Source organism: Spinacia oleracea, chromosome 6, assembly GCF_020520425.1.
Source record: "Spinacia oleracea cultivar Varoflay chromosome 6, BTI_SOV_V1, whole genome shotgun sequence".
Lineage (NCBI taxonomy): Eukaryota > Viridiplantae > Streptophyta > Magnoliopsida > Caryophyllales > Amaranthaceae > Spinacia > Spinacia oleracea.
Window position 1 is genome coordinate 36777210 of NC_079492.1, and position 4444 is coordinate 36781653.

Sequence of the window (4444 nt, forward strand, 5' to 3'; positions counted from 1 at the left end):
CTTATACTACAATTATTTTGAAAATTAAAATAGTAATGATATAAAAAATTACGTGTATAGCTTCGTATTTACTTGTACTTGCACATGGCTCTTTTGTTTTTCATTTTTCATTGCTCGTTTATTAACCCGCCCACTAATGACCCGCTATTGACCCGCGACCCGCTTTTGACCCGCCCCATTATCAACCCGCTAAAAATGACCCTTTCAATACCCGACCCTCTTTTGACCCGCACCGACCCTGACCCGCCCCGCCCGATAACCAGGTCTAGTTATCTGGCGACGATGTGGTAAGGTTTTTTTTTTTTTTTTTACACGAGCAATGTGGCAAGGTTGTACTGGTGTAGAAATAATATGTTTACTTTCAGCAAGACTTTGAGATTAAAAATAAAAATAAAAAAAACATAAATAAATAAATAAATGTCACGCATAAAAGATCCTAGAACTTGATCTTTTATCAAAGATCGAGCAAGGCCTACACTCTACAGTAATACAGTATGTTACGCATAATTTGGTTTGGAAAAATGTAACGCATAAATTGTGGGCATATTTAGGGATAGGCAAACAAGATCCTTCGTGGAACTGAAAGCTAACCATTTCAAATATTGACATAACGTGATTATTGCACAAAAAAAATAGCGATCTCATTTTTTATAAGGTACTTCTGTCAAAAAAGATTTGATCTATACAAAAATATCATTTTTAATGTACATGAATATTTATGATCTCTTTCAACCTTATTTCGTTCAAAAGAAAAATCCAATCAAATACTCAAGTTCAACTGAAATATGGCATTCTTTACGGAGGATAATATAAACTAGTGGATTATATTTACACTAATATAAACCTGGTCCATGCTAACTTAGCGTGGACCAGGGCAACAGAGTAAATTTTTGGGTAACATATGTAACTGACACGTGACAGTTATTTTGTAATTTTAAATAGTAACTATATGCGTATTACAGTAACTATGTGTTTTAAAGAGTTACTATGTGTTTTGAATAGTTTTAATGCGATTTGTGTCTAGCCCACTTTATATACGTTTTAAACTTTTTTATTTTTCAAAATTTCAGATCTACATTCTGTTCATTCTCTTTCATTTTCTCTCTCTTCATTTTCTCTCTATGCTTTTCAAAATTTAGCCCAAATTTCTAGGTTTTGTTCTATTTTTTTCGTAATTATCTTATAATTCTTATGATTCGATCTATTTGATGAGGAAAAATTGGAGGAAGTAGTAGATCAAGAAGGAGGTTCGTCGTTGCCAAAATCGAATCGAAGAATTTGCGCTCGCCTACAAATCTTCGCAAGAATTTTTAGAGATCACATCTAGGTTTGTTGTTTTTTAAAGAATTTTAAGTCTATTTTTATTTATAATTGAAAATATTGTTTTGAAGAAATTAATGTTTGTGTTTTACCGAAGTATCGTTTTCACTTCGAGAATTCGATCAGTTACTTCACGATTTTAAATAGTAACTATATGAGTAATACAGTAACTATATGGTGTAAAGAGGTACTATGTAATTTTAATGGTTACTATATGTGTACAATAGTTACTATATTATTTTAATGTTTACTATATGTGTACAACAGTTACTATATGTGTACAATAGTTATTATTTTGTTGAGTGATTCGAAATGTTTGTTGTTTTGTTGAAATTAGGGTTAGTGTTTCACATAGTTAGTATATAAATAATATAGTCACCTTTAATTTATGTTGCGAATTAGTGTTTTTAATAGTCACTGGAATGTTCGTTATGTTTATGTTAGTAGTAGTTTTTAGAGTAACTATACTTTTTTTAAAAGTTACTATAACTTTAAAACAGTAACTATGTGTTTAAAATAGTCACTATATTTTTTAGAAAATTATTATAAGTTTAAAACAGTAACTATGTGTTTAAGATAGTTATTATGTTATGAACAGTTTATAGTGACTTTTTGATAAATAATAGTTACTATACGATTACATTATGTACTATGTTATTTAGAGTATGTATTTGTCCGCTTCTTAGATAGTGACTATATGATTATAATGGTTACTATATGTGTTCAATAGTTACTATATTTTAGTAATAGTCACTATATGTTTTATATAGTTACTATATGGTTTATATAGTTACTATATGGTTTATATAGTTACTATATATTTGATATTTGTATAAGAAAATAATACGAAGTATCAATCACATGTTATTCCAGGTCCTAAAGTTGCATTATCTAGTGACGAATCTCCAAAAATACTTTACAATATCATTTGTATAAGAAGAAATAATGCCTTAAATTTAGAAAAAAGAGACAAAGGCTGTGAACTTTAAGAATTGATGCAGCAAAGCACAAGAGGTAGAAATAGTGTTTGTTGTTTGGGTGAAATTAGGGTTAGTGTTTCATATAGTTAGTATATAAATGATATAGTTACCTTTAATTTATGTTGCGAAATAATATTTTTAATAGTCATTGGAATATTCATTGTGTTTATGTTAGTAGTAGTTTTTAGAGTAACTATATTTTTTAAAAAGTTACTATTACTTTAAAACAGTAACTATGTGTTTAAAATAGTTACTATATTTTTTAGAAAGTTATTATAAATTTTAAACAATAACTATGTGTTTAAGATAGTTACTATGTTAAGAACAGTTTATAGTAACTTTTTGATAAATAATAGTTACTATACGATTACATTATGTAATATGTTATTTCGAGTATAAGATAGTGACTATATGATTATAATGGTTACTATATTTGTACAATAGTTACTATATTATAATAATAGTCACTATGTGTTAAGCTAGTTGTTGTGTGATTATAATGGTTACTATATGTGTACAATAGTTACTATATTATTATATTAGTTACTATATGTTTGAAATAGGTACTATGTTTATTTTATCATGATGTGTTACCATATGTTTATTTTCTTCAATAGTTACTATATTATTTATATAGTTACTATATTATTTATATAGTTACTATATGTTTGAAATAGATATTATGTTTATTTATCATGACTTGTTACCATATGTTTATTTTCTTTAATAGTTACTGTACGTTTTATATAGTTACTATATTTTAGAAATAGGTACTATGTTAGTTTATTATGTTATGTGCATGTTTTTATGTTATTCTATATTTTTAATGATATAGTTACTGTATTATGGATAGAGTTACTATATTACTTTCACATCAACTATGTCTGCAACTCTGTGATTAAATGACCATCAATAATATTTATAGGTATTATATCTTGTATTATAGTAATTATATGTTTGGTGTAGTTTTTTATGTATATTATAATGTTCTTTTCATGTTCTTTGTTGTCTTCTATGTTATTAGTAATAAGAGTTACTATGTTATGATCACAACAACTATATGATCATAACAATAACTATATCTACAACCTTACTCGTATATGACTATCATTAATATTAAGAGTTACTATATCATGTATATATAATAGTAACTATATATTTTTAATAGTTATTATCTTATCATTATGTTTTTTTATGATCTTTCTTTGTACTCCATGTTATTATTAATAAAAGTGACTATATTATTTTGACAGTAACTATATGACTATAACAATAACAATAACTATATATGCAATTCTGCAAGTATTTTACCATCGTTAATTGTAAGAGTTACTATATGATGCATAATAGAAACTACACGTTTTACATAGTTACTATGTTATTTTTTTATATTTAAATGTTAAATTATTAACTTAGTTTAAATATTATTGATTCAGAAATACAAAGATGATGCACCCAGAATTGAAATCGTGCAAAGAATAAATTCTGCAAGGAAAACAAAAGCAGGAGGAGAAGAAGAAAATCCCGACAACAATGGAAACCAAGAACGTGGTAGAGGAAGGACATGATGTGTTGGTGGAAAAAAGAGACGTGGTCCACGTGGACGTGTCGATTAGTATTTTTTAGTTCAAAAAACATTTGATTTTAACATGGTTTATTTAATAGATGCAAAGAATTAGAATGTCGTAGCTAAAACAACTAACCAAGTAGTTAATGTTTTCTTTATTATTGTTCAAGAGTTATAATTACTGTTACTTTTGATATAGTTACTCTTTTATATTTCAGTAATTATGTGATATATAATAGAAAAAATTATTATATGACCTCTAAACCATCTATATCATATTGTTTATTTTTATAATATTGTAATTGTTTTATAGCTAAAGTTATTTTTCTATATAATATAGTTAATCTTTGGATAGAATAATTGTTCTCATCGAAATTACTATATTATTATTATTTATTTCATAGTTACTATTCTGAAAATATAGTTACTTTACAGAACCTATAGTTTCTATAATTTACTCTTTTTGTCTGCAAGAATGAATATATAGTAGTAATTGTTTTACAGTTAAAATTACTTTTCTATATAATATACTTACTTTTTGGATAGAATAGTTATTCTTATCATTATTATGTTCATA

General features: G+C 26.1%; 1 long non-coding RNA gene across 1 annotated transcript; it reads left to right on the top strand.

Annotated features, from left to right (window-relative positions):
- The first annotated feature begins 900 nt into the window (after window positions 1-900).
- On the top strand, window positions 901-4123 carry LOC130462718 (uncharacterized). The gene is made up of 2 exons (XR_008923417.1): window positions 901-1327; window positions 3737-4123. It is a non-coding gene; the product is annotated as an uncharacterized lncRNA (long non-coding RNA).
- Window positions 4124-4444: the final 321 nt, after the last annotated feature.